The 12,962-nt window shown below is 35.2% G+C and overlaps 1 protein-coding gene across 4 annotated transcripts in view; it reads right to left on the minus strand.

Annotated features, from left to right (window-relative positions):
* LRRC49 (leucine rich repeat containing 49) overlaps positions 1 to 12,962 on the minus strand; it is a 152,044-nt gene that overhangs the window by 102,399 nt on the left and 36,683 nt on the right. The window contains exon 1 of one of the 4 annotated variants that reach the window (XM_055320137.1): positions 43 to 153. The exons of the other annotated variants lie outside the window; for them this stretch is intronic. The gene's annotated coding sequence lies outside the window, so the exon portion shown is untranslated. Of the gene's footprint in view, positions 1 to 42; positions 154 to 12,962 lie in introns of those variants that run through there. 4 annotated transcript variants of the gene reach the window in all.

Here is a 12,962-nt window from a genome sequence, read left to right on the forward strand (position 1 = left end):
GCTCAGCTGTTGAAATACATATTCAATTCTGTCTCCTGCAACCTTGCTAGAGCACTGATTTCTACCGGACACTGAGCTCCATTCTTCTCCACTGCAGACTGAATGGGAGGGTGGCACTATATCCGCAGAATGAGCTGCACCGCTCACAAGGTAAAAAGCACTGAGGAGAACAAGGAGAGATGCTGCCGCTAGCCTCTTTAAGCAGGCTTTTGGGAAAGAAGCCAAAATGCTACTTCAGCATTTCAAGTGTAGCACAAATAGACTATGATCCAACATTTGTTAAAAATCACTTTTAAAGGGAAGCTGTTCAAATGGTTTAAATTTTATATTTATGCAATTAGCTTTCACAATAGTGCCGAGAATTTCAAAGCAATATCCCTCACTATTCTCAAACCAGGGAAAACACACCACCCAGTTACAGATGAACCAATATGCTGACAATACCCCTATAACGCGAAAAGCAGATCTTAGTGAGTGTCACTGAAGGGCAATTTCCAATCTAAGCAAACAGCAGACATTCTCAGAATTGGAAATCAACCCTGTTCTGTTTAGGTACAGCATCCCAAAGCAAACCACAGCTGTTTAAATGTAGTTTTATCCTTAGCAAATATTGAAATTTTTTGGCTCAGGTTTTTTTTTAATCACAAAATAAATACAAAGCTATCTCACTTCATTAAATGAAAAGTCTGCCATACACTGGAATAACAGAATCTTAAGAAGCTTAGTGATTACCTAATCTACAACCTCATTATGCACATGAGAGAAAGTGAACAGCTGAGGTTGTTGCAAAGGCAGGGTGGGAGTGAGGTGGAAAGATGACCCGGGATTACATACCGCCCTAGAGGCTGAGACAGGACAAGATTTGTTTTCTTGACTTCTGTTAAAATTCTACACAGTGGCACTTCTCATATAAAATGTCTCTTTTTTTTCATAAAAAATTTTTTTTAAAGACTCACTTTAATTTGCTGGATGATGACCCAGCTAAAATATCTGCTGTTAATATAGAGTATGAAAAGTCAGGAGACATTTCTTTTTTCTTTTCTTTTCTTTTCTTTTCTTTTCTTTTCTTTTCTTTTCTTTTCTTTCTTTTCCTTTCTTTTCTTTCTTTCTTTCTTTCTTTCTTTCTTTCTTTCTTTTTTGTCTAGCACTGATTCTTTTTTGAAGGATAATTAACATACAGTGTTATATTAGTTTCAGATGTACAATAAATGTTTTTCATTTTTGAGGGCAATATTACTTACAGTAATTCCTAGCTACATGAGTTGGAATAATGGTAATATAAATATATACATTTTACATATTATTGTGCCTAGTACTTAAACCCAAATCAAGACTTGTTTGACTGTTTCTATAAATCATTTACTTTCTTCCACCCTCCTTTCCTTCTTCCTTTTTAAAACTATGATTTCAAAAATAAAAAATAAAAAAATAAAACTATGATTTCTAAGATCCCAGTAAGAATTAAGGCAAGTACATTAAAATTATAGCCAACCATGAGTTTTCAAAAAATGGCCCACTTATTTATTTTTGAAAGCTTGTTCTACAAAGAAAATATAAAAGTGATGGAATTTTGGCATAGTCACATTTCACTGGTTTTTGAGAGGGCATAGGAGAAATGATTCTGGCTTAAGACATTCTTCCATGGAGTTTCCCTGTACACCATTCTCCAGTACTTTCTCAAACCTGCTGACCCTAAACAGTATAAAACGAATACGACTGTCAGTGATCAGAACATAGGCTATGTGTACCATTCATTTGGCATTACCATTCTCAGGCCCACCCCGCCACCCCTGAAAAGCCTGTTCCATAGATGTGAGTAAGTGGTTTTTAGAGTTTCAACTACAACCAAGGAATAAGTCTGCAGAAAACAGGAAGGCAGCCAAATTCCCCACAGTGGGTGATAAGCTCTATATGTTGGCCAACTTCTTGAATCATCTCTACCAGCTTCCTCTCTCTGATATTGCTAGAAATGACAGGGAAGTGGGGTGGAGGAGTGATGGACCAGGGGTAGGTCTTGTTTTATTCCAGGGCCCTACTTTCCTTTTTTTTTTTTTTTTTTTTAAGATTTTATTTATTTATTCATGAGAGACACAGGCAGAGGGAGAAGCAGGCTCCATGCAGGGAGCCCAACGTGAAACTCGATCCCGGGTCTCCAGGACCATGCCCTGGACCGAAGGCGGCACTAAACCGCTGAGTCACCTGGGCTGGGCCCTACTTTCCAAAGAAATGATGGCTTGCTTCCTATCTGGTCTCTAAATGTATGGATCATAGCCAAACTGAAAGCCCTCTCTATACTCCTGGGTTTTTCTTCTCCCAAATTCTTCCTGAACTCTACTTGAGATAGTTCCAGGCACAAGCAATATTTGTTGATATCTGACTGGGGAAGGTAAGTAGTAGTAGTCAGGATCTCCTTTAAATTAAGGCACCTTAAAAAAAAATAATAATTTGCTTCTTTGAGCTCCAGTCTACCATTTTCAGAGACTACAGACACTTTTCAAGGCCTAGGTTTTTGCTACTGAAATATAAACTCAAATTACATCAGGTTAAATTTGTGAGATAAGGTTTTTAAAAGTTTATTTGATTAAATGATAACGCTTTATATTTATCTTCACTTATAAAATAAAATTTTACCAAAAGTCTTTATCAAATATTCAAAATAATTACTTGAGAGAGCTATAAAAAATATTTACAACAGGGGTTCCTGGATGACTCAGTCAGTTAAATGTCTGACTCTTGATTTTGGCTCAGGTCATGATTTCAGGGTCATGAGATAGAACCCCACATCAAATATTTACAACAAATTCAAAAACTAAAGCTCAGAATTTACATATATCCCTATAGCCAGTTAAGTAGATAGCTCTTCCAGAACTTCAAAAAACAAATTACCCACAATCATTTTTGTTGTTCCAAATTCCATTTCTGTAAGAAAATTACAACTTTAATTTTGCTAGTGATTCTAAGATATGCATTGTAGTGAATTTCTAGCATTACATTAGGCAAAAAGAAAACATATTTATCACATCAATTATCTGTGAGTTATATACAGGGAAAAAAAAGACTCCTTGAAAGATGATCTCTAGTATGAGAGAGGAAACCAAAGATGGATATACTTAAGATCCACAAAGGGGATTCACCACTGGAGGGAGACAAAGAGAAATACAAGGATGTCATCTCATGGCTTAGTATCATGGTCCAATAATAACTTTGCAAAGCTCATCTTACTGTGCTAAACAATCCTAATCTACTATATCATAAATTCATCAATATGAATCAAGCCTCTTCACTGAAAGACCTACCTTAAACCAGACGCCCACAAGAAATCTCTATAAATAAATAAATATCCTGCCTTTCTCCTTGAAGACATCACTATGTCAAAGGCAGCGTGCTCTTCTTGTCAATAAGTAATAATCTCAGCTTTTCTTTATCAACATGTTATTCCAGTGATATTTTGCGGAGCCCGCATTTGACAATCTACTTATCCAAAAGATATAATTATTTTTGGAATGATGGAGAAAGAAGAAATGGAGGGCTAAGGATAATGTAAGAAAGCTAAATCCTCAAAACTTGAAGGAAAAGGCAGTACATTTATTTGTCAATTGTTAAACCCTTCCAACAAATCTTTTCTGGAGGCAGAGAAACTATTTCACAGGCAGAGAAACTACCGCAAAAAAACCCCCAACAATGTTAACATACCTAAGACGAGAAAAAGAAGACAAAATATTTACACATAAGGGAATATTTACACTTTGTGTGTTATTAATCTGCTCATTGTCTCAAATTATATTTAACAAAACATATTTCTTTTTTTAAAGATTTTATTTATTTATTCATGAGAGACACAGAGAGACAGAGAGAGGCAGAGACACAGGCAGAGGGAGAAGCAGGCTCCACACAGGGAGCCCAATGTGGGACCCGATCCCGAGTCTCCAAGATCACGCCCTGGGCCGAAGGCAGTGCTAAACCGCTGAGCCACCGGGGCTGCCCAACAAAACATAATTCTAAGATTATATTCAAAACATTTTTGAAGATTCAAAATGATTTTATTTTAAAAATATAATCATTTAAAATTAGACTTAAATAAAACTACTACAGATTATTCAGAGAATTACAATTCTTTATCCAAAAGAACAGTGACTTGCCACTTGAGAAGCATGCTTGTCCTACTCTGCTCAGACCCTGTTTTCCATATTCTTAAACTTCACAAAAAACTAAATGATTCAGCAATCTGGCCATGTGTAGAACATCTATTACCGAAGCTATTTTTGGAGTAGCTTCTTGCAGAGGAATAAGGAAGAAAGGTGAATAGATGGAGGCTTTGTCATCCATCAAGTAAGGACAAAGAGGACTTAAAAAAAAAATCACAGCTATTCTCATTTTGTTACCTATTCTGTCATAAATAAAAATAAGTACATAAATATATAGGGTAATTCTTTTAATTTTGAGAACTGAAAAGAGATTTATTAACAAAGCCCTGAATAAGTCTGAAAAAAAGCAAAAAAATACTTTTTTATAAAAAGATGTATTAAATTAATTCCAAAATTACTAGCTACTGCCATCACTTTTAACACAGACACCTATTATATGAGAAATTACATGTGTAAGCTATCATATCAACAAGTCCAATCATACAATAAGATGCTGATTTTAAAAAGTCTATTTTTGGGACACCAGGTTGGCCTAGTCAGTTAAGCATCCAACTCTTGATTTTAGCTCAGGTCATGGACTCAGGGTCAGGAGATCCAGCCCTGTACTCAGCAAGGAGTCTGCTTGAGATTCTCTTCTCTCTGCCCTTTCCCCCCACATGCTCACTCACTCTCTCAAATAAATAAATAAATCTTAAAAAAAATAAAAAAGTCTTTTCTCTGGCCCTGTTGGGCATATAAATTTATATATATATAAATTTTTTTTTCAAAACTAGTTGCAAGCTAGTCTTCCAGTCTGATTTTTTTCAACACATGATTTAATCCCCATAGGGGAAAAAAGGGGGGAAACTAAAAACCAGACTAATAATTAGTAGGCACTGATACTCTCTAACTATGGATTCCAGTCTTTATAATCTAGGAGAGCTAGATTTAACAGTTATGAGGAAAAAGAGAAAAAGCCTCAATTGCATAATCATAAGCCTTTCCTCACTTGAATTTGTAGTTTAAATTTCCATCACATTCGTGATCTAACAAGACTCCTCACAAAAAATGATCCCTCATGTTCATGCTCCTAACAATCCTGGTATCATACTCTCTAGAAAGACACAAAACTCAACCCGGGGTTTACAGTATTCTAACTATCCCAAATTACTAACTTCTGGGGAAAAATAAGTATGAGCAAGAGTCTACAGAAAGTTCAGGCAACAAACATACAACTTGCTCAGAAATTAAGAGAATATAGTAACTAGATAAAGACTATGGAAGACCTATGTTTAAAATTATTAGAAAAATAAAAGAAATCAAAACATGAAAAATATAAGATACTATTAATAAGGAGATCTGGGCATTTATGAAAAAAATCATGCACAACTTCTAGAAACAAAAAATTATGGTCATTATTAAAAGTCGGTAGATGGACTGAAAATCTGACTAGACAAAACTTAGGAGACAGTTAACTGGCAGATAGCACTAACGAAGTATAAAGAATGCAGAGATGTAGGAGAGAGAAAAAAGAAGGACAGAAATTTTAAAATCAAAAGGATAGGAGGTCCATACTATATCTAGTAGGTATTTAAGAAGTAGAGAGAAAATGGAAGGAGGCAATATTTGAAAATATAAAGATTCAGTATGTTCCCATAACTAATAAAAGATAAGAATCTGCAATTTCAGGAAAGGCAAATATTAGGTATGCTAGTAAAATTACCATGTTTGATCAAATCTAAGGTACCATCTTATAATTATTCTATGTAACATCTGGTGAAATAAACTTATGATTAACCAATAATAAAATATCACTTAAAATTTTTATTTCATTCTTACTCAAAGAGCTCTTTTAGATTTATTTAACCATATTTTTAACCAAACATCATTCTTATGCATACACAAAAATTATGCAAAATAAAGTTATTAAATAAATGAACTCCAAAATACCTCCATTTACCATAAAGTTAGACCATGTAGTTCTGGCATAATGGTATATACAAATAAACAGAATAGAAGAGTAGGTCCACAAAAAGACTCATTTGATTACAACTCAGAAAAGACTCATTTGATTATAACTCAAATTTCAACAAAGATAACAATTCAATGAGTAAAGAGAGATCTTCTCAAAAAAAGGTGTGGAGCAAATAGATCTCCCTGAATGGAAAAAATTAACCATGATCCCTACCTCATATCATACACAAAATTTAATTAAAAGATGGATCAGGGATGCCTGGGTGGCTCAGCGGTTAAGTATCTGCCTTTGGCTCAGGGCGTGATCCTGGAGTCCCGGGATCGAGTCCCACATCGTGCTCCCTGCATGGAGCCTGCTTCTCTCTCTGCCTGTGTCTCTGCCTCTCTCTCTCTCTCTCTCTCTCTCTCTCTCTCTCTCTCTCTCCATGAATAAATAAATAAATAAAAATCCAAATAAATAAAAGATGGATCAAAGACCCTAAATGAAAGGTAAAACTATAAGCCTTTTGAGAGAAAACAGAGGAGAACATACTTATTGCGATAGGCAAAGACTTCTTGTTCAGAGCAAAAAGGATACTGATAAATGAAAATTAGTACTTCACTAAAATGTAAAGCTTCTACATATCAAAAACATTATTAAAAAAGCAAAAAAGCAAGGCTTGCAGAAAATAAATCCAATACATATACCAAACAAAGCACCTGAAGCTAGAATATAGACTATAGATCTACCACAACTCAATGATAAAAATATAAATAATTTTTTCCTAAATGGGCAAAAAAATTTGAACTGATACTTCATTAAAAAAAAAATGCTAGGGATGCCTGGGTGGCTCAGTGGTTAAGTGTCTGCCTTTGGCTTGGTTCATGAGCCTGGGGTCCTGGGATTGAGCCGCACAATGGGCTCCCTGTGGGGAGGCTGCTTCTCCCCCTACCTGTGTCTCTGCCTCTGTGTGTCTTTCATGAATAAATTTAATTTAATTTAATTAAAAAAAAAACATGCTAGCATGGCCTAAAAGTCCTTGAGAAGATGCTCAACATCACTAGTCATTCATGAAGGAACTGCAAATTAAAACCACAATGAGAATCACAGAATCACTAAAATTAAAAAGACTGTCAATATCAAATGTTGGCAAGGATGTGGAGCAATTAGAATTCCCATTTATGGGGATCCCTGGGTGGCTCAGCGGTTTAGCGCCTGCCTTTGACCCAGGGCGCGATCCTGGAGACCCGGGATCGAGTCCCGGGTCGGGCTCCCAGCATGGAGCCTGCTTCTCCCTCCTCCTGTCTCTCTGCCTCTGTCTCTCTCTCTCTCTCTCTCTCTCTCTCTCTCTCTCGCTATCATAAATAAATAAATAAATAAATAAATAAATAAATAAATAAATAAATAAATCTTAAAAAAAAAAGAACTCCCATTTATTGCTGTTGGAATGTAAAATGATATAATCACTTTGTAAAACTATTTGGCAGTTTCTAATAAATTTAGACATCCATCTACCTTATGGCTCAGTAATAACACTCCTATGTATTTACCTAAGAGAAATGAGGTACATGTCCACCAAAATAAATGTATAAGTAAAAGACTACAAGAATAGTCATAGCAGCTTTATTTGTAAGGGCCAAAAGTTGGAAATAACCAAGATTCCTATGAACAGAATGAAAACACAAATTATAATTAAAAAGTGAATGCAACTCAGTTAGTTAAAAAAATTACTGATACACACCACAAAATGGATGAATCTCAAAACAAGTTTAGTACACAAAGAGTACATATTTTATATGTATATACTTTATGAGAAGTTCAAAAACCAGCAAAATTAATCTATGAGGATAGAAGTCAGAAAACTAGGGCAGGGAAAAGCACTGACTGGAAAGGGGCACAAGGGGACTTTCTGGAGAAAAAGAAATGTTTTCTATCTTGATCTGAGTGAGGTCAAATGAAAATACATTTAAAAAAATCATTGAACTGTACAGTTAAGATTTGTGCATTTTACTATATCCAAATTACACCTCATGAAGTATGGAGAAAAAGTCTTCACATTTTAGAGTCCAACTTCTTTTTTAAGATTTTTTTTATTTATTATTACTATTTTTTTGAGACAGAGAGAGCACATGTGTGCACATGAGCAGGGAGAGGGGCAGACAGAGAGGGAAAACCAGACTCCCCACTGAGTAGGGAGCCTGATATGGGGCTCCATCCCAGAACCCTGACATCATGACCTGAACCGAAGCCAGATGCTTAACCAACTGAGCCACCTAGGCACCCCTAGAGTCCATCTTCTGAATCACTATTCAACTAATAATGTCCATGCTTTTCACATGATATTGTCTTCTGTGCCATCAAGAACATTGGTAATGCTGGATATCCTAAAAGTGTGCTCTATTATTTTCTACAGAATTTTCTTCCAAACTAGTGACACCCATTCTGTGTATTTTTATATTGTTAGAGTAAAGAAATACCAGTACTGAATGTTTATCTCTTCCCCAAATTCTTTTTTTTTTTAAAGATATATTTTTTTATTTATTTATGATAGTCACAGAGAGAGAGAGAGAGAGGCAGAGACACAGGCAGAGGGAGAAGCAGGCTCCATGCACCGGGAGCCCGATGTGGGATTCGATCCCGGGTCTCCAGGATCGCGCCCTGGGCCAAAGGCAGGCGCCAAACTGCTGCGCCACCCAGGGATCCCTCTTCCCCAAATTCTTAAGTTGAAATCCTGACTCCAAAGATAATGGTATTAGGAGGTGGGGCCTTTGGGAGGTGTTTAAGTCATGAGGGTGACTTCTTATGAATGGATCAGTGCTATATAAAAGAGACCTAGCCTCCTTCACCGTGTGAGGATACAGTGAAAAAGTACCAGCCATGGACCAGAAAGAAGGCTCTTACCAGAATGCAACCATGCTGGAACCTTGATCTTGGACTTCCCAGCCTCTAGAACTGTAGAAATAAACTTCTCTTGTTTATAAGCTATGCAGTCTGTGGTATTTTGTGATAGCTAGCAGCCCAAATGCTCTAAGACACCAGTGTGAATTATACCACAGCTTCCTGTTGCTTCGAAATGCTTTCATCTATTCCAAGGAGTTTGCTCAATTTCTCCTGCCTTCAGGTGCATTGCTTGGCATGTGATAAGCAAACTCTATGAATCTATCTCAGTAACAAAATGTAACACAGCTTTGCCAAACATGGTTTTTTTCCTTTTAAAGTATTTGATTATAAATTAGCAAGAAAATGAGAATTACAGTCATTCTTCCAGGGAAAAGTATGTTTCACTAATATTAAATTTATGTATTTGTTCATGCCTTTCTGAATACAGAAATGTTTCATTTCCATGCTATACTTGGTATAATATTTTTTAAAAATATTTTTATTTTATTTGAGAGAGAGAGAGAGCACAAGCAGGTGGGGCGGCAGAGGAAAGGAAGAAGCTAACTCTCTTACTGAGCATGGAGCTCAAGACCCCGAGATCATGACCTGAGCTGAAAAGTCAGATGCTTAACTGACTAATCCATGGAGGCATTCCATTGGTATAACCTTTTTAAATATATTTTGAACAGTACTTAACCTCAAAACATGTAGTACCCACTGAAATGAGCATAGTATAAAGTTATAACCAAGTTCACATAGATCTAGCAATGAAATTGCTAAGCCTATCCAATAGTGATTTTTAAAAGGCCATGCATTATAAGACATATCCAGATTTCAAAGTTGGTTAAATATGGAAAATGTGCATCCTAAATTGGTAAAATATGGTAGTTCCACATCCATACACATCTTAGTGCATCAAAAAGAAATCTTATAATCTTAAAAGCAACCAGAGAAAGAAAAAGAAGACCATGTACAAAAAAGACAGTAGACAGTTTAATGAAAATAATAGAGTTCAAAGACAACTAAATATGAGTTTCAAACACCTGGGAGAAAAATAACTGTCAATCAAGTCAGATCATGAATAAGGGCAAAATAAACACATTATTAACATATATACACATTTATACACATATAAACACATTTATAAACATAAACTGAGAGAATTTACTAACACCAGAATCATTTTAAAGGAAATTTTTCTAAATTATATATTTTTGGAAGAGTGGTAAACCAAACAAGCATGTGGGTGAATCCAAATTAGCACTGACTAAAAACACCAACAATTAAAATATCTAGTTTTGGGAGTAAAAAGATAAAAAGAAAAGCCTAGGAAACAAAAACATATAAAATGGCATAGGGTTACTGGATTAAATGATTCTAGTTGGGGTCCTTATTTAAGAAGAGGGTAGGGATGCATATTAACTCTATAATTTAAGTCAAGTGTGTATTTTAAAATGTTAAGAGTAACCATCAAAGTGAATAAGAAAGAACAGAGAAAACTCCATCAACCCTCAATAAGGTACACATGCACATGTGCACACATACACACACATGCCTGGGAAATGCAGGACAAATAGCATGAAATAATAGCAAAGTGGTGTATTTATCAGTAATCACAATTAGCCTATTAGTATAATAAGCTAAAGGCTCTATTCAGAAGAAAGAAAAATATCATAAATTTAATAAGTTGTGCACTCTTTATAAGAAAAAGGTTGAAAATAAAAGAATATGTAATATGACTCAATGAGAACTTAGCATCACTTCTGCCAAACATAATCTGAATCTAATCATGAGGATGCATCATTAGACAAGCCTAAACTGAGGGAAATTCTACATAATAATAAACTACTATTCTTCAAAAATGTCAATGTCATGACATAGAAAGAATGATGCAAGTACTCCTGCAGATTAAAGGAGACTAGGGAGACTTAACTATGGAATGCAATGCATGATCTTGGATTTTCTTTTGCTATGTATAAAGGACGCTAGTGACAAGAAAACGTGAATGGGATCTACAGATCAGACGATAGTATTCTACCACTGTTAATTTCCTGATTTTGATTATTATAATGTGGTTATATAAGAGGGTTCTTGTTTTCAGAAAATACACTCCAAAGTATGTGGACATCAAGAGGCATCATGCCTGCACCTTACTCCTAAATGGTTCAGAAAAAAAGAGAGAGTTTTAGATAAGAAGAAAGGACAGAGACAATAATCAAAAGAGAGGATAAAGCAGGGTGCCTGGGTGGCTCAGTCAGTTTAGTGTCTGCCTTCAGCTTGGGTAATGATCCCCGAATCCTGGGATCAAGTCCCCTGCAGCAGGGAGTCTGCTTCTCCCTCTGCCCCTCCCACACACCTGTGCACTCTCACTCTCTCAGATAAATAAATTCTTTTTAAAAAAAAAAGAGAGAGAGAGAGGATAAAGCAAACATTTAAGCAATCCTTATACTACTGTTGCATCCTTTTCTGAAATTATGCCAAAATTTTAAAAAAGGGTTAAGGAAAAATAAAGATCTGCCAGGAAAAAAATAGAAAAGCTGGTATTAACGTTAGACTAAATAAGTGTTATGGCAAAAAAGTATGATTAACTTCCTTACCTATACTACATAGTTAGAACAGTGCCTGGCAAATAGCCCATGTTCATAATAGACTTGCTCAGTGAAGGAGTCCGTAATAAAGACAGTTAATACACAATGATAAAAGGAAAAATTTACCAGGAAGATACATCAGTTTTAGGTTTATGGGCACCTAGAATCAGCTTCAAACACTGACCACATACTAGGGAAACATACTAATAGTGTGTATTGACTGTAAAGGTTGACTGCATACTCAGCAATACAGTGAACCTCAACAAACTTCACAGAACAGATTACATATGATCCACACTTACTGGCCACAAAGCAACTAAATTAGAAAAGAATGACCAGAAAAAGAATAATTAATTCATACGTATCAAAAATTTTCAATACACTTCTAAATAGCACATGGACCAAAGAAGAAGAAGAAGAAGAATATTTTCTAATGGAACTTAGAAAATATTTAGAAAAAAATACTAAATTTCAAAACTTGTGGGAAGAAGCTGAAATGGTTCTTAGATGGAAATTTACAGCCTTAAGTGCTTATATTAGAAACTAAAAAGGACTGAAAACTAATGTATCAAATATCCAACATAAAACTTTAGAAAGAAAAAGCAAATAGAGAAAATACGAGAGCTAGGAACAAAAATCAATAATACAATTTTTTAAAAGCTATAAGAGAAGTTCAAACAAAGCTAAAATCCAGTTCTTTGAAATTACTAGTAAAATAAACAAACCTCAGGCAATACTAATCAAGAAATAAGAAAGTATAAATAAGCATTATGAAAAGAGACAACAGGGACATGACTACAGAGAAAGCAGCTTAGAAAAAAATGAATTTAGACAAAAGGAAACTATAACATATCAAAACTAATACTCACTATTATTACTGAGCCAATAGTTTAAAACTACCCAAACTATTATACTGACAAGTTCCTCCAAGTATACAAGGAGCAGATCATCTTTAATCTCATATAAAATGAGATTTATACCAAATAGGAAACCAAAATAGGGAATCAAAGAATATTAAAATAGGAAGCATTCATCAAGTCACTTTATGAAGCCAGCATGACCTTGATATCAGAAAAAAACAAAAGAGAGAAATTATAAACAAAACTTACTTATTAACATAGATATAAATATTGTGAATATTAATAAACAAAATCCAGGAATGTATATGAAATATAGCCCATAAAATACATAATGACCAAAAATGCTAGGATGACTTACCATTACAAAAATCTTATAATTTCCAAAATCAATAAAGAAAAAAATAATCCATATGACCAATCTAAGAGCTGTAGAAGAATCATCTAATAAAATGCAACAATCAGGGATCCCTGGGTGGCGCAGCGGTTTAGCGCCTGCCTTTGGCCCAGGGCACAATCCTGGAGACCCGGGATCGAATCCCACGTCGGGCTCCCGGTG

Source organism: Nyctereutes procyonoides, unplaced genomic scaffold (assembly GCF_905146905.1).
Source record: "Nyctereutes procyonoides isolate TBG_1078 unplaced genomic scaffold, NYPRO_anot_genome, whole genome shotgun sequence".
NCBI lineage: Eukaryota > Metazoa > Chordata > Mammalia > Carnivora > Canidae > Nyctereutes > Nyctereutes procyonoides.